The following is a 22,349-nucleotide window of genomic DNA, read 5'->3' as shown; positions in this document are numbered from 1 at the left end:
TTGAATGATGTCTGTGGCTTCCAGTAGGTTCGACTTACCCGGTGGGCAGGAGGAGGGCACGTAGGACAACACTGTCAAGAATTTGAGTGTTTCCTCCGGGTTCAGGGCCGCCAAACCTGGTGGCTGGATGCTGGCAACACGTGCCTGGGAAGCTAGCCTAGTTTCCGCAGTGGGGTTTGAACGTGGGTCTTGATTACTGAAGCCCACCACTTCCTGTGGTGGGCATTCCCATGGGTCCTCGCAAAGTGATTTGGCATAGTTGGCAACAATTGGCAGTTGGGCCGAATTTCGTTAGCCCCTTGAGAGGTGATGGGCTGCATCTTGCCTGTAGCCAGTCGCAGGTCGGCCCGCCCATAGGATGTTTCCTTGGTCCTAAAAATGATGGGAGTGGCCCCAAGTGCACATTACATATTCTACTAGGTTGCAGGATTTCTGGGTCCATCTATATGTTACACCCACTGTCGGAAAGCAGGTCTCATCAGGTGTTTGTGCATTGGTCAGAAGGCTTGGTTGTGGAAGAGTGGAAGTCCGTGGCCTATTTCAAACCCCCCTGGGTTTCAAAGTTCACATTCAGTCTGTTGAAGCTTGAAGAGGTCTTTCTCCATTCAGTGTGGGGTTCCAAATCCAGGACGCTGCGTATAAACTCTGGCTTTTATGGGTCGAGGTCTCAGGAGAGGGCCACAGGGACACACAGAGAGCAAGGTGCGGATTCAGAGGCACACAAAGACGCCCACAAGCGCGTCCTCGTGTGCAGTAACAGTCACACAAGCGCACATGCGTGAAAACAAAAATATACCCTCTCACGTACCGGCCAAGGTACACACCTTACTTCCTGCAGTCGTGCTGTCAGACAAACATTGAGTTCTCTGTAAAGGTAGACGTCCTTGGGAGGCAGGGTTCGAGCTCAAGCCCAGGTAAAAATTCTCATGAATCATGATCTCTGAGTACACCGGTCCAATTCTGAAGCCTGCCTGATTTATGTCCAGTTCTCAGGTGCAGCTGCTGGACGAGGCTGGCCGTCGGCAAAGACAAGAAGACCTACGCGTTGGCTGATGACTGCAGGTGCTAAGGAAAAGAGGAAAAATGATGCGGGGGCATGTTGCTACGCGTGGCTCTGGCTAACTCAGGAAGGTAGGCTTTCACCCACCCTAAGATGTGCCATTGGATATGAGGTTTTCCTCAGACGGTCCCAGTGGCTGCAAGAGTGGATTGACTGTTGCTCTTTCTGAGTGGCCTGAGGGCTGTGGATTCCCCAGGGTTTTGGTGTACTCCAAGGTCATCTCTCCTCTTCAGACCCCCACGGCATGTCCGGTTGTGTTCTGCAGCGTCCCAGCCTGTGCTTGGATCGATGATGACACCCTTGTATGCATTCCTTGGAAAATCTGAACAAAATGAGTGAGAACACTCTACCGTCTCCTCATCGAATCTGAGGTCCAGCACTTTTCGTCTCTCGGGGGTAGGGGAGAGTGAGGAGTGAGTGCCAGCGTCCCCTTCTGACATGCATGCAAACACACACCAGGGTTCCAGAATTCGAGGTGCTCCTATCTGGGGGTCCACTGTGTCTGCCCATAAGCTGGGTCATCTACGCATATTAGGTCCCTGCTGAAAGACCATTGAGGGCATGCGAGGGGGAAGGCTCTCCTGCTGGTCTTCAGAGTCGGAGTGCGTGCTGGTGTAGGGCCAGGAAGCTTGCAGCTTGGAAAGGTGTGCTTTGGCCAGGATCACATTTGTGCATGCAGCTTCGGGGGCTATTTCTGGAAGCCAAAATGAGGAAGCGTCCCTGGTTGGAGCCTGGAGCCTCAGGCCAGGCCTGTGTCCCTCCTAGTCATTTGTTTTGGCATGTTGAAGTTCTTTAGTGCCCGGTGGGGATGGAGCAGTGGTTGGGTGTGGGCTGGGGTTGGTCTTCAACGGAAGGGAGCTGATGGATTAGGGCTAGGTATTGCCCATGTCGGCTACTCCACTGCAGATCCCGACAGAGTTTTGGCACTAAGTGGGTCATCGTGGAGTGGGGTTAGGACCGAGTGCTGCATTGAAGCCTGCGTGGTGGCTGCTGGCCTGCAGAAGATGGCAAGGCATCATGAGGACATGTCCTGTGTGATGTCGTGGGATGGGCTGTCATGATTGGGTTGCAGGGGCTGGCCACGTCTTCCCAAGAATGCGTCCTGTTCGTGATGTGCTGGCATCAGCTGCCCACGAAGGGGATGGCTTTGGCAGTACATGAGGATGTGGTTACATACTTAACCTGCGTAGAGTTGTGATCCCGTTGCCGGAGGTATGTCACCCAAAGGGTGTCTTGCGGGATGCCGAGAAGTTAGACATGTTGAAGCGTCTGTGCCGCTCACCTTGGGGGTATTTGGGTTATGCGAACATGCCCTTTGGCCACTTTGTTTCCTTGTTTGGGAATGTGCAAAGCGAAAGTGTTTCTCCGAGAGGGCATGATGCGGCCAGCCCTTGTGGCACGCAGGAGTTTTGGATAGCTAGTGGTTTATCTGGAGCAGTCCGTTGGCGGAGCAGAGATGCGTTCAGTGTTCTGATGCCAGGTGCGCTGCCGTGGACAGCCACTGTGCCCTTTGAAGCTTGCAGGTCCCCTCGCGAAGCAGAGTTCTTCTATTGGAAATCGGTCTGTGGTCCTCGGGGACAGTGCCTTTGATCACTGTGAGGTTCTCGGTAGTGTCACGCTATCAGTGAAGAAGTGCCAGGATGCATGGGGTATGGTCAGTGTCATCAAAGCAGTCGTGTTTGCAGTCTGCGATCCCTGGTATACAGTGACCCCGTGTTTGAATGATGTCTGTGGCTTCCAGTAGGTTCGACTTACCCGGTGGGCAGGAGGAGGGCACGTACGACAACACTGTCAAGAATTTGAGTGTTTCCTCCGGGTTCAGGGCCGCCAAACCTGGTGGCTGGATGCTGGCAACACGTGCCTGGGAAGCTAGCCTAGTTTCCGCAGTGGGGTTTGAATGTGGGTCTTGGTTACTGAAGCCCACCACTTCCTGTGGTGGGCATTCCCATGGGTCCTCGCAAAGTGATTTGGCATAGTTGGCAATAATTGGCAGTTGGGCCGAATTATGTTAGCCCCTTGAGAGCTGCCGGGCTGCATCTTGTGTGTTGCCAGTCGCAGGTCGGCCCGCCCATAGGAGGTTTCCTTGGTCCTAAAAATGATGGGAGTGGCCCCAAGTGCACATTACATATTCTACTAGGTTGCAGGATTTCTGGGTCCATCTATATGTTACACCCACGGTCGGAAAGCAGGTCTCGTCAGGTGTTTGTGCGTTGGTCAGAAGGCTTGGTTGTGGAAGAGTGGAAGTCCGTGGCCTATTTCAAAACCCCCTGGGTTTCAAAGTTCACATTCAGTCTGTTGAAGCTTGAAGAGGTCTTTCTCCATTCAGTTGGGGGTTCCAAATCCAGGACGCTGTGTATAAACTCTGGCTTTTATGGTTCGAGGTCTCAGGAGAGGGCCACAGGGACACACAGAGAGCAAGATGCGGATTCAGAGGCACACGAAGACGCCCACAAGCGCGTTCTCGTGTGCAGTAACAGTCACACACGCGCACATGCGTGAAAACAAAAATATACCCTCTCACGTACCGGCCAACGTACACGCCTTATTTCCTGCAGTCGTGCTGTCAGACAAACATTGAGTTCTCTGTAAAGGTAGACATCCTTGGGAGACAGGGTCCGAGCTCAAGCCCAGGTAAAAATTCTCATGAATCATGATCTCTGAGTACACCGGTCCAATTCTGAAGCCTGCCTGATTTATGTCCAGTTCTCAGGTGCAGCTGCTGGACGAGGCTGGCCGTCGGCAAAGACAAGAAGACCTACGTGTTGGCTGATGACTGCAGGTGCTAAGGAAAAGTGGAAACATGACGCGGGGGCATGTTGCTACGCGTGGCTCTGGCTAACTCAGGAAGGTAGGCTTTCACCCACCCTAAGATGTGCCATTGGATATGAGGTTTTCCTCAGACGGTCCCAGTGGCTGCAAGAGTGGATTGACTGTTGCTCTTTCTGAGTGGCCTGAGGGCTGTAGATTCCCCAGGGTTTTGGTGTACTCCGAGGTCATCTCTCCTCTTCAGACCCCCATGGCATGCCCGGTTGTGTTCTGCAGCGTCCCAGCCTGTGCTTGGATCGATGATGACACCCTTGTATGCATTCCTTGGAAAATCTGAACAAAATGAGTGAGAACACTCTACCGTCTCCTCATCGAATCTGAGGTCCAGCACGTTTCGTCTCTCGGGGGTATGGGAGAGTGAGGAGTGAGGGCCAGCGTCCCCTTCTGACATGCATGCAAACACACACCAGGGTTCCAGAATTCGAGGTGCTCCTATCTGGGGGTCCACTGTGTCTGCCCATAAGCTGGGTCATCTACGCATATTAGGTCCCTGTTAAAAGACCGTTGAGGGCATGCGAGGGGGAAGGCTCTCCTGCTGGTCTTCAGTGTCGGAGTGCGTGCTGGTGTAGGCCCAGTAAGCTTGCAGCTTGGAAAGGTGTGCTTTGGCCAGGATCACATTTGTGCATGCAGCTTCGGGGGCTATTTCTGGAAGCCAAAATGAGGAAGCGTCCCTGGTTGTAGCCTGGAGCCTCAGGCCAGGCCTGTGTCCCTCCTAGTCATTTGTTTTGGTGCGTTGAATTTCTTTAGTGCCCGGTGGGGATGGAGCAGTGGTTGGGTGTGGGCTGGGGTTGGTCTTCAACGGAAGGGAGCTGATGGATTAGGGCTAGGTATTGCCCATGTCGGCTACTCCACTGCAGATCCCGACAGAGTTTTGGCACTAAGTGGGTCATCGTGGAGTGGGGTTAGGACCGAGTGCTGCATTGAAGCCTGCGTGGTGGCTGCTGGCCTGCAGAAGATGGCAAGGCATCATGAGGACATGTCCTGTGTGATGTCGTGGGATGGGCTGTCATGATTGGGTTGCAGGAGCTGGCCACGTCTTCCCAAGAATGCGTCCTGTTCGTGATGTGCTGGCATCAGCTGCCCACGAAGGGGATGGCTTTGGCAGTACATGAGGATGTGGTTACATACTTAACCTGCGTAGAGTTGTGATCCCGTTGCCGGAGGTATGTCGCCCAAAGGGTGTCTTGCGGGATGCCGAGAAGTTAGACATGTTGAAGCGTCTGTGCCGCTCACCTTGGGGGTATTTGGGTTATGCGAACATGCCCTTTGGCCACTTTGTTTCCTTGTTTGGGAATGTGCAAAGCGAAAGTGTTTCTCCGAGAGGGCATGATGCGGCCAGCCCTTGTGGCACGCAGGAGTTTTGGATAGCTAGTGGTTTATCTGGAGCAGTCCGTTGGCGGAGCAGAGATGCGTTCAGTGTTCTGATGCCAGGTGCGCTGCCGTGGACAGCCACTGTGCCCTTTGAAGCTTGCAGGGCCCCTCGCGAAGCAGAGTTCTTCCATTGGAAATCGGTCTGTGGTCCTCGGGGAGAGTGCCTTTGACATCTGGGAGGTTCTCGGTAGTGTCACTCTGTCAGTGAAGAAGTGCCAGGATGCATGGGGTATGGTCAGTGTCATCAAAGCAGTCATGTTTGCAGTCTGCCATCCCTGGTATACAGTGACCCCGTGTTTGAATGATGTCTGTGGCTTCCAGTAGGTTCGACTTACCCGGTGGGCAGGAGGAGGGCACGTACGACAACACTGTCAAGAATTTGAGTGTTTCCTCCGGGTTCAGGGTCGCCAAACCTGGTGGCTGGATGCTGGCAACACGTGCCTGGGAAGCTAGCCTAGTTTCCGCAGTGGGGTTTGAACGTGGGTCTTGGTTACTGAAGCCCACCACTTCCTGTGGTGGGCATTCCCATGGGTCCTCGCAAAGTGATTTGGCATAGTTGGCAATAATTGGCAGTTGGGCCGAATTATGTTAGCCCATTGAGAGGTGCCGGGCTGCATCTTGTGTGTTGCCAGTCGCAGGTCGGCCCACCCATAGGAGGGTTCCTTGGTCCTAAAAATGATGGGAGTGGCCCCAAGTGCACATTACATATTCTACTAGGTTGCAGGATTTCTGGGTCCATCTATATGTTACACCCACGGTCGGAAAGCAGGTCTCGTCAGGTGTTTGTGCGTTGGTCAGAAGGCTTGGTTGTGGAAGAGTGGAAGTCCGTGGCCTATTTCAAAACCCCCTGGGTTTCAAAGTTCACATTCAGTCTGTTGAAGCTTGAAGAGGTCTTTCTCCATTCAGTTGGGGGTTCCAAATCCAGGACGCTGTGTATAAACTCTGGCTTTTATGGTTCGAGGTCTCAGGAGAGGGCCACAGGGACACACAGAGAGCAAGATGCGGATTCAGAGGCACACGAAGACGCCCACAAGCGCGTTCTCGTGTGCAGTAACAGTCACACACGCGCACATGCGTGAAAACAAAAATATACCCTCTCACGTACCGGTCAACGTACACGCCTTATTTCCTGCAGTCGTGCTGTCAGACAAACATTGAGTTCTCTGTAAAGGTAGACATCCTTGGGAGACAGGGTCCGAGCTCAAGCCCAGGTAAAAATTCTCATGAATCATGATCTCTGAGTACACCGGTCCAATTCTGAAGCCTGCCTGATTTATGTCCAGTTCTCAGGTGCAGCTGCTGGACGAGGCTGGCCGTCGGCAAAGACAAGAAGACCTACGCGTTGGCTGATGACTGCAGGTGCTACGGAAAAGTGGAAACATGACGCGGGGGCATGTTGCTACGCGTGGCTCTGGCTAACTCAGGAAGGTAGGCTTTCACCCACCCTAAGATGTGCCATTGGATATGAGGTTTTCCTCAGACGGTCCCAGTGGCTGCAAGAGTGGATTGACTGTTGCTCTTTCTGAGTGGCCTGAGGGCTGTGGATTCCCCAGGGTTTTGGAGTACTCCGAGGTCATCTCTCCTCTTCAGACCCCCACGGCATGCCCGGTTGTGTTCTGCAGCGTCCCAGCCTGTGCTTGGATCGATGATGACACCCTTGTATGCATTCCTTGGAAAATCTGAACAAAATGAGTGAGAACACTCTACCGTCTCCTCATCGAATCTGAGGTCCAGCACGTTTCGTCTCTCGGGGGTATGAGAGAGTGAGGAGTGAGGGCCAGCGTCCCCTTCTGACCTGCATGCAAACACACACCAGGGTTCCAGAATTCGAGGTGCTCCTATCTGGGGGTCCACTGTGTCTGCCCATAAGCTGGGTCATCTACGCATATTAGGTCCCTGCTAAAAGACCGTTGAGGGCATGCGAGGGGGAAGGCTCTCCTGCTGGTCTTCAGTGTCGGAGTGCGTGCTGGTGTAGGCCCAGTAAGCTTGCAGCTTGGAAAGGTGTGCTTTGGCCAGGATCACATTTGTGCATGCAGCTTCGGGGGCTATTTCTGGAAGCCAAAATGAGGAAGCGTCCCTGGTTGGAGCCTGGAGCCTCAGGCCAGGCCTGTGTCCCTCCCCGTCATTTGTTTTGACGCGTTGAAGTCATTTAGTGCCCGGTGGGGATGGAGCAGTGGGTGGGTGTGGGCTGGGGTTGGTCTTCAACGGAAGGGAGCTGATGGATTAGGGCTAGGTATTGCCCATGTCGGCTACTCCACTGCAGATCCCGACAGAGTTTTGGCACTAAGTGGGTCATCGTGGAGTGGGGTTAGGACCGAGTGCTGCATTGAAGCCTGCGTGGTGGCTGCTGGCCTGCAGAAGATGACAAGGCATCATGATGACAGTGTCCGGTGTGATGTCGTGGGATGGGCTGTCATGATTGGGTTGCAGGAGCTGGCCACGTCTTCCCAAGAATGCGTCCTGTTCGTGATGTGCTGGCATCAGCTGCCCACGAAGGGGATGGCTTTGGCAGTACATGAGGATGCGGTTACGTACTTAACCTGCGTAGAGTTGTGATCCCGTTGCCGGAGGAATGTCGCCCAAAGGGTGTCTTGCGGGACGCCAAGAAGTTAGATATGTTGAAGCCTCTGTGCCGCTCACCTTGGGGTTATTTGGGTTATGCGAACATGCCCTTTGGCCACTTTGTTTCCTTGTTTGGGAATGTGCAAAGAGAAAGTGTTTCTCCAAGAGGGCATGATGCGGCTAGCTCTTGTGGCACGCAGGAGTTTTGGATAGCTAGTGGTTTATCTGGAGCAGTCCGTTGGCGGAGCAGAGATGCATTCAGTGTTCCGATGCCAGCTGCGCTTCCGTGGACAGCCACTGTGCCCTTTGAAGCTTGCAGGTCCCCTCGCGAAGCAGAGTTCTTCCATTGGAAATCGGTCTCTGGTCCTCGGGGAGAGTGCCTTTGATCTCTGTGAGGTTCTCGGTAGTGTCACTCTGTCAGTGAAGAAGTGCCAGGATGCATGGGGTATGGTCAGTGTCATCAAAGCAGTCGTGTTTGCAGTCTGCCATCCCTGGTATACAGTGACCCCGTGTTTGAATGATGTCTGTGGCTTCCAATAGGTTCGACTTTCCCGGTGGGCAGGAGGAGGGCACGTAGGACAACACTGTCAAGAATTTGAGTGTTTCCTCCGGGTTCAGGGCCGCCAAACCTGGTGGCTGGATGCTGGCAACACGTGCCTGGGAAGCTAGCCTAGTTTCCCCAGTGGGGTTTGAATGTGGGTCTTGGTTACTGAAGCCCACCACTTCCTGTGGTGGGCATTCCCATGGGTCCTCGCAAAGTGATTTGGCATAGTTGGCAACAATTGGCAGTTGGGCCGAATTTCGTTAGCCCCTTGAGAGGTGCCGGGCTGCATCTTGCCTGTAGCCAGTCGCAGGTCGGCCCGCCCATAGGAGGTTTCCTTGGTCCTAAAAATGATGGGAGTGGCCCCAAGTGCACATTACATATTCTACTAGGTTGCAGGATTTCTGGGTCCATCTATATGTTACACCCACTGTCGGAAAGCAGGTCTCGTCAGGTGTTTGTGCATTGGTCAGAAGGCTTGGTTGTGGAAGAGTGGAAGTCCGTGGCCTATTTCAAAACCCCCTGGGTTTCAAAGTTCACATTCAGTCTGTTGAAGCTTGAAGAGGTCTTTCTCCATTCAGTGTGGTGTTCCAAATCCAGGACGCTTCATATAAACTCTGGCTTTTATGGTTCGAGGTCTCAGGAGAGGGCCACAGGGACACACAGAGAGCAAGGTGCGCATTCACAGGCACACAAAGACGCCCACAAGCGCATCCTCGTGTGCAGTAACAGTCACACAAGCGCACATGCGTGAAAACAAAAATATACCCTCTCACGTACCAGCCAAGGTACACACCTTACTTCCTGCAGTCGTGCTGTCAGACAAACATTGAGTTCTCTGTAAAGGTAGACGTCCTTGGGAGGCAGGGTTCGAGCTCAAGCCCAGGTAAAAATTCTCATGAATCATGATCTCTGAGTACACCGGTCCAATTCTGAAGCCTGCCTGATTTATGTCCAGTTCTCAGGTGCAGCTGCTGGACGAGGCTGGCCGTCGGCAAAGACAAGAAGAACGACGCGTTGGCTGATGACTGCAGGTGCTAAGGAAAAGAGGAAAAATGATGCGGGGGCATGTTGCTACGCGTGGCTCTGACTAACTCAGGAAGGTAGGCTTTCACCCACCCTAAGATGTGCCATTGGATATGAGGTTTTCCTCAGACGGTCCCAGTGGCTGCAAGAGTGGATTGACTGTTGCTCTTTCTGAGTGGCCTGAGGGCTGTGGATTCCCCAGGGTTTTGGAGTACTCCGAGGTCATCTCTCCTCTTCAGACCCCCACGGCATGCCCGGTTGTGTTCTGCAGCGTCCCAGCCTGTGCTTGGATCGATGATGACACCCTTGTATGCATTCCTTGGAAAATCTGAACAAAATGAGTGAGAACACTCTACCGTCTCCTCATCGAATCTGAGGTCCAGCACTTTTCGTCTCTCGGGGGTAGGGGAGAGTGAGGAGTGAGTGCCAGCGTCCCCTTCTGACATGCATGCAAACACACACCAGGGTTCCAGAATTCGAGGTGCTCCTATCTGGGGGTCCACTGTGTCTGCCCATAAGCTGGGTCATCTACGCATATTAGGTCCCTGCTGAAAGACCATTGAGGGCATGCGAGGGGGAAGGCTCTCCTGCTGGTCTTCAGAGTCGGAGTGCGTGCTGGTGCAGGCCCAGGAAGCTTGCAGCTTGGAAAGGTGTGCTTTGGCCAGGATCACATTTGTGCATGCAGCTTCGGGGGCTATTTCTGGAAGCCAAAATGAGGAAGCGTCCCTGGTTGGAGCCTGGAGCCTCAGCCCAGGCCTGTGTCCCTCCTAGTCATTTGTTTTGGTGCGTTGAATTTCTTTAGTGCCCGGTGGGGATGGAGCAGTGGTTGGGTGTGGGCTGGGGTTGGTCTTCAACGGAAGGGAGCTGATGGATTAGGGCTAGGTATTGCCCATGTCGGCTACTCCACTGCAGATCCCGACAGAGTTTTGGCACTAAGTGGGTCATCGTGGAGTGGGGTTAGGACCGAGTGCTGCATTGAAGCCTGCGTGGTGGCTGCTGGCCTGCAGAAGATGGCAAGGCATCATGAGGACATGTCCTGTGTGATGTCGTGGGATGGGCTGTCATGATTGGGTTGCAGGAGCTGGCCACGTCTTCCCAAGAATGCGTCCTGTTCGTGATGTGCTGGCATCAGCTGCCCACGAAGGGGATGGCTTTGGCAGTACATGAGGATGTGGTTACATACTTAACCTGCGTAGAGTTGTGATCCCGTTGCCGGAGGTATGTCGCCCAAAGGGTGTCTTGCGGGATGCCGAGAAGTTAGACATGTTGAAGCGTCTGTGCCGCTCACCTTGGGGGTATTTGGGTTATGCGAACATGCCCTTTGCCCACTTTGTTTCCTTGTTTGGGAATGTGCAAAGCGAAAGTGTTTCTCCGAGAGGGCCTGATGCGGCCAGCCCTTGTGGCACGCAGGAGTTTTGGATAGCTAGTGGTTTATCTGGAGCAGTCCGTTGGCGGAGCAGAGATGCATTCAGTGTTCCGATTCCAGGTGCGCTGCCGTGGACAGCCACTGTGCCCTTTGAAGCTTGCAGGTCCCCTCGCGAAGCAGAGTTCTTCCATTGGAAATCGGTCTCTGGTCCTCGGGGAGAGTGCCTTTGATCTCTGTGAGGTTCTCGGTAGTGTCACTCTGTCAGTGAAGAAGTGCCAGGATGCATGGGGTATGGTCAGTGTCATCAAAGCAGTCGTGTTTGCAGTCTGCCATCCCTGGTATACAGTGACCCCGTGTTTGAATGATGTCTGTGGCTTCCAGTAGGTTCGACTTACCCGGTGGGCAGGAGGAGGGCACGTAGGACAACACTGTCAAGAATTTGAGTGTTTCCTCCGGGTTCAGGGCCGCCAAACCTGGTGGCTGGATGCTGGCAACACGTGCCTGGGAAGCTAGCCTAGTTTCCGCAGTGGGGTTTGAACGTGGGTCTTGATTACTGAAGCCCACCACTTCCTGTGGTGGGCATTCCCATGGGTCCTCGCAAAGTGATTTGGCATAGTTGGCAACAATTGGCAGTTGGGCCGAATTTCGTTAGCCCCTTGAGAGGTGATGGGCTGCATCTTGCCTGTAGCCAGTCGCAGGTCGGCCCGCCCATAGGATGTTTCCTTGGTCCTAAAAATGATGGGAGTGGCCCCAAGTGCACATTACATATTCTACTAGGTTGCAGGATTTCTGGGTCCATCTATATGTTACACCCACTGTCGGAAAGCAGGTCTCATCAGGTGTTTGTGCATTGGTCAGAAGGCTTGGTTGTGGAAGAGTGGAAGTCCGTGGCCTATTTCAAACCCCCCTGGGTTTCAAAGTTCACATTCAGTCTGTTGAAGCTTGAAGAGGTCTTTCTCCATTCAGTGTGGGGTTCCAAATCCAGGACGCTGCGTATAAACTCTGGCTTTTATGGGTCGAGGTCTCAGGAGAGGGCCACAGGGACACACAGAGAGCAAGGTGCGGATTCAGAGGCACACAAAGTCGCCCACAAGCGCGTCCTCGTGTGCAGTAACAGTCACACAAGCGCACATGCGTGAAAACAAAAATATACCCTCTCACGTACCGGCCAAGGTACACACCTTACTTCCTGCAGTCGTGCTGTCAGACAAACATTGAGTTCTCTGTAAAGGTAGACGTCCTTGGGAGGCAGGGTTCGAGCTCAAGCCCAGGTAAAAATTCTCATGAATCATGATCTCTGAGTACACCGGTCCAATTCTGAAGCCTGCCTGATTTATGTCCAGTTCTCAGGTGCAGCTGCTGGACGAGGCTGGCCGTCGGCAAAGACAAGAAGACCTAGGCGTTGGCTTATGACTTCAGGTGCTAAGGAAAAGAGGAAAAATGATGCGGGGGCATGTTGCTACGCGTGGCTCTGGCTAACTCAGGAAGGTAGGCTTTCACCCACCCTAAGATGTGCCATTGGATATGAGGTTTTCCTCAGACGGTCCCAGTGGCTGCAAGAGTGGATTCACTGTTGCTCTTTCTGAGTGGCCTGAGGGCTGTGGATTCCCCAGGGTTTTGGAGTACTCCGAGGTCATCTCTCCTCTTCAGACCCCCACGGCATGCCCGGTTGTGTTCTGCAGCGTCCCAGCCTGTGCTTGGATCGATGATGACACCCTTGTATGCATTCCTTGGAAAATCTGAACAAAATGAGTGAGAACACTCTACAGTCTCCTCATCGAATCTGAGGTCCAGCACGTTTCGTCTCTCGGGGTATGGGATTGTGAGGAGTGAGGGCCAGCGTCCCCTTCTGACATGCATGCAAACACACACCAGGGTTCCAGAATTCGAGGTGCTCCTATCTGGGGGTCCACTGTGTCTGCCCATAAGCGGGGTCATCTACGCATATTAGGTCCCTGCTGAAAGACCATTGAGGGCATGCGAGGGGGAAGGCTCTCCTGCTGGTCTTCAGAGTTGGAGTGCGTGCTGGTGCAGGCCCAGGAAGCTTGCAGCTTGGAAAGGTGTGCTTTGGCCAGGATCACATTTGTGCATGCAGCTTCGGGGGCTATTTCTGGAAGCCAAAATGAGGAAGCGTCCCTGGTTGGAGCCTGGAGCCTCAGGCCAGGCCTGTGTCCCTCCTAGTCATTTGTTTTGGCATGTTGAAGTTCTTTAGTGCCCGGTGGGGATGGAGCAGTGGTTGGGTGTGGGCTGGGGTTGGTCTTCAACGGAAGGGAGCTGATGGATTAGGGCTAGGTATTGCCCATGTCGGCTACTCCACTGCAGATCCCGACAGAGTTTTGGCACTAAGTGGGTCATCGTGGAGTGGGGTTAGGACCGAGTGCTGCATTGAAGCCTGCGTGGTGGCTGCTGGCCTGCAGAAGATGGCAAGGCATCATGAGGACATGTCCTGTGTGATGTCGTGGGATGGGCTGTCATGATTGGGTTGCAGGGGCTGGCCACGTCTTCCCAAGAATGCGTCCTGTTCGTGATGTGCTGGCATCAGCTGCCCACGAAGGGGATGGCTTTGGCAGTACATGAGGATGTGGTTACATACTTAACCTGCGTAGAGTTGTGATCCCGTTGCCGGAGGTATGTCACCCAAAGGGTGTCTTGCGGGATGCCGAGAAGTTAGACATGTTGAAGCGTCTGTGCCGCTCACCTTGGGGGTATTTGGGTTATGCGAACATGCCCTTTGGCCACTTTGTTTCCTTGTTTGGGAATGTGCAAAGCGAAAGTGTTTCTCCGAGAGGGCATGATGCGGCCAGCCCTTGTGGCACGCAGGAGTTTTGGATAGCTAGTGGTTTATCTGGAGCAGTCCGTTGGCGGAGCAGAGATGCGTTCAGTGTTCTGATGCCAGGTGCGCTGCCGTGGACAGCCACTGTGCCCTTTGAAGCTTGCAGGTCCCCTCGCGAAGCAGAGTTCTTCTATTGGAAATCGGTCTGTGGTCCTCGGGGACAGTGCCTTTGATCACTGTGAGGTTCTCGGTAGTGTCACGCTATCAGTGAAGAAGTGCCAGGATGCATGGGGTATGGTCAGTGTCATCAAAGCAGTCGTGTTTGCAGTCTGCGATCCCTGGTATACAGTGACCCCGTGTTTGAATGATGTCTGTGGCTTCCAGTAGGTTCGACTTACCCGGTGGGCAGGAGGAGGGCACGTACGACAACACTGTCAAGAATTTGAGTGTTTCCTCCGGGTTCAGGGCCGCCAAACCTGGTGGCTGGATGCTGGCAACACGTGCCTGGGAAGCTAGCCTAGTTTCCGCAGTGGGGTTTGAATGTGGGTCTTGGTTACTGAAGCCCACCACTTCCTGTGGTGGGCATTCCCATGGGTCCTCGCAAAGTGATTTGGCATAGTTGGCAATAATTGGCAGTTGGGCCGAATTATGTTAGCCCCTTGAGAGGTGCCGGGCTGCATCTTGTGTGTTGCCAGTCGCAGGTCGGCCCGCCCATAGGAGGTTTCCTTGGTCCTAAAAATGATGGGAGTGGCCCCAAGTGCACATTACATATTCTACAAGGTTGCAGGATTTCTGGGTCCATCTATATGTTACACCCACTGTCGGAAAGCAGGTCTCGTCAGGTGTTTGTGCGTTGGTCAGAAGGCTTGGTTGTGGAAGAGTGGAAGTCCGTGGCCTATTTCAAAACCCCCTGGGTTTCAAAGTTCACATTCAGTCTGTTGAAGCTTGAAGAGGTCTTTCTCCATTCAGTTGGGGGTTCCAAATCCAGGACGCTGTGTATAAACTCTGGCTTTTATGGTTCGAGGTCTCAGGAGAGGGCCACAGGGACACACAGAGAGCAAGATGCGGATTCAGAGGCACACGAAGATGCCCACAAGTGCGTTCTCGTGTGCAGTAACAGTCACACACGCGCACATGTGTGAAAACAAAAATATACCCTCTCACGTACCGGCCAACGTACACGCCTTATTTCCTGCAGTCGTGCTGTCAGACAAACATTGAGTTCTCTGTAAAGGTAGACATCCTTGGGAGACAGGGTCCGAGCTCAAGCCCAGGTAAAAATTCTCATGAATCATGATCTCTGAGTACACCGGTCCAATTCTGAAGCCTGCCTGATTTATGTCCAGTTCTCAGGTGCAGCTGCTGGACGAGGCTGGCCGTCGGCAAAGACAAGAAGACCTTCGTGTTGGCTGATGACTGCAGGTGCTAAGGAAAAGTGGAAACATGACGCGGGTACATGTTGCTACGCGTGGCTCTGGCTAACTCAGGAAGGTAGGCTTTCACCCACCCTAAGATGTGCCATTGGATATGAGGTTTTCCTCAGACGGTCCCAGTGGCTGCAAGAGTGGATTGACTGTTGCTCTTTCTGAGTGGCCTGAGGGCTGTAGATTCCCCAGGGTTTTGGTGTACTCCGAGGTCATCTCTCCTCTTCAGACCCCCACGGCATGCCCGGTTGTGTTCTGCAGCGTCCCAGGCTGTGCTTGGATCGATGATGACACCCTTGTATGCATTCCTTGGAAAATCTGAACAAAATGAGTGAGAACACTCTACCGTCTCCTCATCGAATCTGAGGTCCAGCACGTTTCGTCTCTCGGGGGTATGGGAGAGTGAGGAGTGAGGGCCAGCGTCCCCTTCTGACCTGCATGCAAACACACACCAGGGTTCCAGAATTCGAGGTGCTCCTATCTGGGGGTCCACTGTGTCTGCCCATAAGCTGGGTCATCTACGCATATTAGGTCCCTGCTAAAAGACCGTTGAGGGCATGCGAGGGGGAAGGCTCTCCTGCTGGCCTTCAGTGTCGGAGTGCGTGCTGGTGTAGGCCCAGTAAGCTTGCAGCTTGGAAAGGTGTGCTTTGGCCAGGATCACATTTGTGCATGCAGCTTCGGGGGCTATTTCTGGAAGCCAAAATGAGGAAGCGTCCCTGGTTGGAGCCTGGAGCCTCAGGCCAGGCCTGTGTCCCTCCCCGTCATTTGTTTTGACGCGTTGAAGTCCTTTAGTGCCCGGTGGGGATGGAGCAGTGGGTGGGTGTGGGCTGGGGTTGGTCTTCAACGGAAGGGAGCTGATGGATTAGGGCTAGGTATTGCCCATGTCGGCTACTCCACTGCAGATCCCGACAGAGTTTTGGCACTAAGTGGGTCATCGTGGAGTGGGGTTAGGACCGAGTGCTGCATTGAAGCCTGCGTGGTGGCTGCTGGCCTGCAGAAGATGGCAAGGCATCATGATGACAGTGTCCGGTGTGATGTCGTGGGATGGGCTGTCATGATTGGGTTGCAGGAGCTGGCCACGTCTTCCCAAGAATGCGTCCTGTTCGTGATGTGCTGGCATCAGCTGCCCACGAAGGGGATGGCTTTGGCAGTACATGAGGATGCGGTTACGTACTTAACCTGCGTAGAGTTGTGATCCGGTTGCCGGAGGAATGTCGCCCAAAGGGTGTCTTGCGGGACGACAAGAAGTTAGATATGTTGAAGCCTCTGTGCCCCTCACCTTGGGGTTATTTGGGTTATGCGAACATGCCCTTTGGCCACTTTGTTTCCTTGTTTGGGAATGTGCCAAGCGAAAGTGTTTCTCCAAGAGGGCATGATGCGGCTAGCCCTTGTGGCACGCAGGAGTTTTGGATAGCTAGTGGTTTATCTGGAGCAGTCCGTTGGCGGAGCAGAGATGCATTCAGTGTTCCGATGCCAGGTGCGCTTCCGTGGACAGCCACTGTGCCCTTTGAAGCTTGCAGGTCCCCTCGCGAAGCAGAGTTCTTCCATTGGAAATCGGTCTCTGGTCCTCGGGGAGAGTGCCTTTGATCTCTGTGAGGTTCTCGGTAGTGTCACTCTGTCAGTGAAGAAGTGCCAGGATGCATGGTGTATGGTCAGTGTCATCAAAGCAGTCGTGTTTGCAGTCTGCCATCCCTGGTATACAGTGACCCCGTGTTTGAATGATGTCTGTGGCTTCCAGTAGGTTCGACTTACCCGGTGGGCAGGAGGAGGGCACGTAGGACAACACTGTCAAGAATTTGAGTGTTTCCTCCGGGTTCAGGGCCGCCAAACCTGGTGGCTGGATGCTGGCAACACGTGCCTGGGAAGCTAGCCTAGTTTCCGCAGTGGGGTTTGAACGTGGGTCTTGATTACTGAAGCCCACCACTTCCTGTGGTGGGCATTCCCATGGGTCCTCGCAAAGTGATTTGGCATAGTTGGCAACAATTGGCAGTTGGGCCGAATTTCGTTAGCCCCTTGAGAGGTGACGGGCTGCATCTTGCCTGTAGCCAGTCGCAGGTCGGCCCGCCCATAGGAGGTTTCCTTGGTCCTAAAAATGATGGGAGTGGCCCCAAGTGCACATTACATATTCTACTAGGCTGCAGGATTTCTGGGTCCATCTATATGTTACACCCACTGTCGGAAAGCAGGTCTCGTCAGGTGTTTGTGCATTGGTCAGAAGGCTTGGTTGTGGAAGAGTGGAAGTCCGTGGCCTATTTCAAAACCCCCTGGGTTTCAAAGTTCACATTCAGTCTGTTGAAGCTTGAAGAGGTCTTTCTCCATTCAGTGTGGGGTTCCAAATCCAGGACGCTGCGTATAAACTCTGGCTTTTATGGTTCGAGGTCTCAGGAGAGGGCCACAGGGACACACAGAGAGCAAGGTGCGGATTCAGAGGCACACAAAGACGCCCACAAGCGCGTCCTCGTGTGCAGTAACAGTCACACAAGCGCACATGCGTGAAAACAAAAATATACCCTCTCACGTACCAGCCAAGGTACACACCTTACTTCCTGCAGTCGTGCTGTCAGACAAACATTGAGTTATCTGTAAAGGTAGACGTCCTTGGGAGGCAGGGTTCGAGCTCAAGCCCAGGTAAAAATTCTCATGAATCATGATCTCTGAGTACACCGGTCCAATTCTGAAGCCTGCCTGATTTATGTCCAGTTCTCAGGTGCAGCTGCTGGACGAGGCTGGCCATCGGCAAAGACAAGAAGACCTACGCGTTGGCTGATGACTGCAGGTGCTAAGGAAAAGAGGAAAAATGATGCGGGGGCATGTTGCTACGCGTGGCTCTGGCTAACTCAGGAAGGTAGGCTTTCACCCACCCTAAGATGTGCCATTGGATATGAGGTTTTCCTCAGACGGTCCCAGTGGCTGCAAGAGTGGATTGACTGTTGCTCTTTCTGAGTGGCCTGAGGGCTGTGGATTCCCCAGGGTTTTGGAGTACTCCGAGGTCATCTCTCCTCTTCAGACCCCCACGGCATGCCCGGTTGTGTTCTGCAGCGTCCCAGCCTGTGCTTGGATCGATGATGACACCCTTGTATGCATTCCTTGGAAAATCTGAACAAAATGAGTGAGAACACTCTACCGTCTCCTCATCGAATCTGAGGTCCAGCACTTTTCGTCTCTCGGGGGTAGGGGAGAGTGAGGAGTGAGTGCCAGCGTCCCCTTCTGACATGCATGCAAACACACACCAGGGTTCCAGAATTCGAGGTGCTCCTATCTGGGGGTCCACTGTGTCTGCCCATAAGCTGGGTCATCTACGCATATTAGGTCCCTGCTGAAAGACCATTGAGGGCATGCGAGGGGGAAGGCTCTCCTGCTGGTCTTCAGAGTCGGAGTGCATGCTGGTTCAGGCCCAGGAAGCTTGCAGCTTGGAAAGGTGTGCTTTGGCCAGGATCACATTTGTGCATGCAGCTTCGGGGGCTATTTCTGGAAGCCAAAATGAGGAAGCGTCCCTGGTTGGAGCCTGGAGCCTCAGGCCAGGCCTGTGTCCCTCCTAGTCATTTGTTTTGGTGCGTTGAATTTCTTTAGTGCCCGGTGGGGATGGAGCAGTGGTTGAGTGTGGGCTGGGGTTGGTCTTCAACGGAAGGGAGCTGATGGATTAGGGCTAGGTATTGCCCATGTCGGCTACTCCACTGCAGATCCCGACAGAGTTTTGGCACTAAGTGGGTCATCGTGGAGTGGGGTTAGGACCGAGTGCTGCATTGAAGCCTGCGTGGTGGCTGCTGGCCTGCAGAAGATGGCAAGGCATCATGAGGACATGTCCTGTGTGATGTCGTGGGATGGGCTGTCATGATTGGGTTGCAGGAGCTGGCCACGTCTTCCCAAGAATGCGTCCTGTTCGTGATGTGCTGGCATCAGCTGCCCACGAAGGGGATGGCTTTGGCAGTACATGAGGATGCGGTTACGTACTTAACCTGCGTAGAGTTGTGATCCGGTTGCCGGAGGAATGTCGCCCAAAGGGTGTCTTGCGGGACGACAAGAAGTTAGATATGTTGAAGCCTCTGTGCCCCTCACCTTGGGGTTATTTGGGTTATGCGAACATGCCCTTTGGCCACTTTGTTTCCTTGTTTGGGAATGTGCAAAGCGAAAGTGTTTCTCCAAGAGGGCATGATGCGGCTAGCCCTTGTGGCACGCAGGAGTTTTGGATAGCTAGTGGTTTATCTGGAGCAGTCCGTTGGCGGAGCAGAGATGCATTCAGTGTTCCGATGCCAGGTGCGCTTCCGTGGACAGCCACTGTGCCCTTTGAAGCTTGCAGGTCCCCTCGCGAAGCAGAGTTCTTCCATTGGAAATCGGTCTCTGGTCCTCGGGGAGAGTGCCTTTGATCTCTGTGAGGTTCTCGGTAGTGTCACTCTGTCAGTGAAGAAGTGCCAGGATGCATGGTGTATGGTCAGTGTCATCAAAGCAGTCGTGTTTGCAGTCTGCCATCCCTGGTATACAGTGACCCCGTGTTTGAATGATGTCTGTGGCTTCCAGTAGGTTCGACTTACCCGGTGGGCAGGAGGAGGGCACGTAGGACAACACTGTCAAGAATTTGAGTGTTTCCTCCGGGTTCAGGGCCGCCAAACCTGGTGGCTGGATGCTGGCAACACGTGCCTGGGAAGCTAGCCTAGTTTCCGCAGTGGGGTTTGAACGTGGGTCTTGATTACTGAAGCCCACCACTTCCTGTGGTGGGCATTCCCATGGGTCCTCGCAAAGTGATTTGGCATAGTTGGCAACAATTGGCAGTTGGGCCGAATTTCGTTAGCCCCTTGAGAGGTGACGGGCTGCATCTTGCCTGTAGCCAGTCGCAGGTCGGCCCGCCCATAGGAGGTTTCCTTGGTCCTAAAAATGATGGGAGTGGCCCCAAGTGCACATTACATATTCTACTAGGCTGCAGGATTTCTGGGTCCATCTATATGTTACACCCACTGTCGGAAAGCAGGTCTCGTCAGGTGTTTGTGCATTGGTCAGAAGGCTTGGTTGTGGAAGAGTGGAAGTCCGTGGCCTATTTCAAAACCCCCTGGGTTTCAAAGTTCACATTCAGTCTGTTGAAGCTTGAAGAGGTCTTTCTCCATTCAGTGTGGGGTTCCAAATCCAGGACGCTGCGTATAAACTCTGGCTTTTATGGTTCGAGGTCTCAGGAGAGGGCCACAGGGACACACAGAGAGCAAGGTGCGGATTCAGAGGCACACAAAGACGCCCACAAGCGCGTCCTCGTGTGCAGTAACAGTCACACAAGCGCACATGCGTGAAAACAAAAATATACCCTCTCACGTACCAGCCAAGGTACACACCTTACTTCCTGCAGTCGTGCTGTCAGACAAACATTGAGTTATCTGTAAAGGTAGACGTCCTTGGGAGGCAGGGTTCGAGCTCAAGCCCAGGTAAAAATTCTCATGAATCATGATCTCTGAGTACACCGGTCCAATTCTGAAGCCTGCCTGATTTATGTCCAGTTCTCAGGTGCAGCTGCTGGACGAGGCTGGCCATCGGCAAAGACAAGAAGACCTACGCGTTGGCTGATGACTGCAGGTGCTAAGGAAAAGAGGAAAAATGATGCGGGGGCATGTTGCTACGCGTGGCTCTGGCTAACTCAGGAAGGTAGGCTTTCACCCACCCTAAGATGTGCCATTGGATATGAGGTTTTCCTCAGACGGTCCCAGTGGCTGCAAGAGTGGATTGACTGTTGCTCTTTCTGAGTGGCCTGAGGGCTGTGGATTCCCCAGGGTTTTGGAGTACTCCGAGGTCATCTCTCCTCTTCAGACCCCCACGGCATGCCCGGTTGTGTTCTGCAGCGTCCCAGCCTGTGCTTGGATCGATGATGACACCCTTGTATGCATTCCTTGGAAAATCTGAACAAAATGAGTGAGAACACTCTACCGTCTCCTCATCGAATCTGAGGTCCAGCACTTTTCGTCTCTCGGGGGTAGGGGAGAGTGAGGATTGAGTGCCAGCGTCCCCTTCTGACATGCATGCAAACACACACCAGGGTTCCAGAATTCGAGGTGCTCCTATCTGGGGGTCCACTGTGTCTGCCCATAAGCTGGGTCATCTACGCATATTAGGTCCCTGCTGAAAGACCATTGAGGGCATGCGAGGGGGAAGGCTCTCCTGCTGGTCTTCAGAGTCGGAGTGCATGCTGGTGCAGGCCCAGGAAGCTTGCAGCTTGGAAAGGTGTGCTTTGGCCAGGATCACATTTGTGCATGCAGCTTCGGGGGCTATTTCTGGAAGCCAAAATGAGGAAGCGTCCCTGGTTGGAGCCTGGAGCCTCAGGCCAGGCCTGTGTCCCTCCTAGTCATTTGTTTTGGTGCGTTGAATTTCTTTAGTGCCCGGTGGGGATGGAGCAGTGGTTGGGTGTGGGTTGGGGTTGGTCTTCAACGGAAGGGAGCTGATGGATTAGGGCTAGGTATTGCCCATGTCGGCTACTCCACTGCAGATCCCGACAGAGTTTTGGCACTAAGTGGGTCATCGTGGAGTGGGGTTAGGACCGAGTGCTGCATTGAAGCCTGCGTGGTGGCTGCTGGCCTGCAGAAGATGGCAAGGCATCATGAGGACATGTCCTGTGTGATGTCGTGGGATGGGCTGTCATGATTGGGTTGCAGGGGCTGGCCACGTCTTCCCAAGAATGCGTCCTGTTCGTGATGTGCTGGCATCAGCTGCCCACGAAGGGGATGGCTTTGGCAGTACATGAGGATGTGGTTACATACTTAACCTGCGTAGAGTTGTGATCCCGTTGCCGGAGGTATGTCGCCCAAAGGGTGTCTTGCGGGATGCCGAGAAGTTAGACATGTTGAAGCGTCTGTGCCGCTCACCTTGGGGGTATTTGGGTTATGCGAACATGCCCTTTGGCCACTTTGTTTCCTTGTTTGGGAATGTGCAAAGCGAAAGTGTTTCTCCGAGAGGGCATGATGCGGCCAGCCCTTGTGGCACGCAGGAGTTTTGGATAGCTAGTGGTTTATCTGGAGCAGTCCGTTGGCGGAGCAGAGATGCGTTCAGTGTTCTGATGCCAGGTGCGCTGCCGTGGACAGCCACTGTGCCCTTTGAAGCTTGCAGGTCCCCTCGCGAAGCAGAGTTCTTCCATTGGAAATCGGTCTGTGGTCCTCGGGGAGAGTGCCTTTGACATCTGGGAGGTTCTCGGTAGTGTCACTCTGTCAGTGAAGAAGTGCCAGGATGCATGGGGTATGGTCAGTGTCATCAAAGCAGTCATGTTTGCAGTCTGCCATCCCTGGTATACAGTGACCCCGTGTTTGAATGATGTCTGTGGCTTCCAGTAGGTTCGACTTACTCGGTGGGCAGGAGGAGGGCACGTACGACAACACTGTCAAGAATTTGAGTGTTTCCTCCGGGTTCAGGGCCGCCAAACCTGGTGGCTGGATGCT

The 22,349-nt window shown here is 53.7% G+C and overlaps 8 non-coding genes across 8 annotated transcripts; all 8 read left to right on the top strand.

Annotated features, from left to right (window-relative positions):
• Positions 1-1,342: 1,342 nt before the first annotated feature.
• On the top strand, positions 1,343-1,435 carry LOC132490005 (small nucleolar RNA SNORD116). The gene has a single exon (XR_009532368.1). It is a non-coding gene; the product is annotated as a small nucleolar RNA SNORD116 (small nucleolar RNA).
• A 2,684-nt stretch (positions 1,436-4,119) lies between these two features.
• LOC132490004 (small nucleolar RNA SNORD116) lies at positions 4,120-4,212 on the top strand. The gene has a single exon (XR_009532367.1). It is a non-coding gene; the product is annotated as a small nucleolar RNA SNORD116 (small nucleolar RNA).
• A 2,684-nt stretch (positions 4,213-6,896) lies between these two features.
• LOC132490003 (small nucleolar RNA SNORD116) lies at positions 6,897-6,989 on the top strand. The gene has a single exon (XR_009532366.1). It is a non-coding gene; the product is annotated as a small nucleolar RNA SNORD116 (small nucleolar RNA).
• Positions 6,990-9,674: 2,685 nt separating this feature from the next.
• Positions 9,675-9,767, top strand: LOC132490002 (small nucleolar RNA SNORD116). Its single transcript, XR_009532365.1, has one exon. It is a non-coding gene; the product is annotated as a small nucleolar RNA SNORD116 (small nucleolar RNA).
• A 2,684-nt stretch (positions 9,768-12,451) lies between these two features.
• On the top strand, positions 12,452-12,544 carry LOC132490099 (small nucleolar RNA SNORD116). Its single transcript, XR_009532460.1, has one exon. It is a non-coding gene; the product is annotated as a small nucleolar RNA SNORD116 (small nucleolar RNA).
• Positions 12,545-15,227: 2,683 nt separating this feature from the next.
• Positions 15,228-15,320, top strand: LOC132490001 (small nucleolar RNA SNORD116). Its single transcript, XR_009532364.1, has one exon. It is a non-coding gene; the product is annotated as a small nucleolar RNA SNORD116 (small nucleolar RNA).
• A 2,685-nt stretch (positions 15,321-18,005) lies between these two features.
• Positions 18,006-18,098, top strand: LOC132490000 (small nucleolar RNA SNORD116). Its single transcript, XR_009532363.1, has one exon. It is a non-coding gene; the product is annotated as a small nucleolar RNA SNORD116 (small nucleolar RNA).
• Positions 18,099-20,782: 2,684 nt separating this feature from the next.
• On the top strand, positions 20,783-20,875 carry LOC132489999 (small nucleolar RNA SNORD116). Its single transcript, XR_009532362.1, has one exon. It is a non-coding gene; the product is annotated as a small nucleolar RNA SNORD116 (small nucleolar RNA).
• The last annotated feature ends 1,474 nt before the right edge of the window (positions 20,876-22,349 follow it).

Source organism: Mesoplodon densirostris, chromosome 4 (genome assembly GCF_025265405.1).
Source record: "Mesoplodon densirostris isolate mMesDen1 chromosome 4, mMesDen1 primary haplotype, whole genome shotgun sequence".
NCBI classification, from domain to species: Eukaryota; Metazoa; Chordata; class Mammalia; order Artiodactyla; family Ziphiidae; genus Mesoplodon; species Mesoplodon densirostris.
Note: the sequence above shows the minus strand (reverse complement) of the source record. Positions and strands in the feature narration are given on the sequence as shown.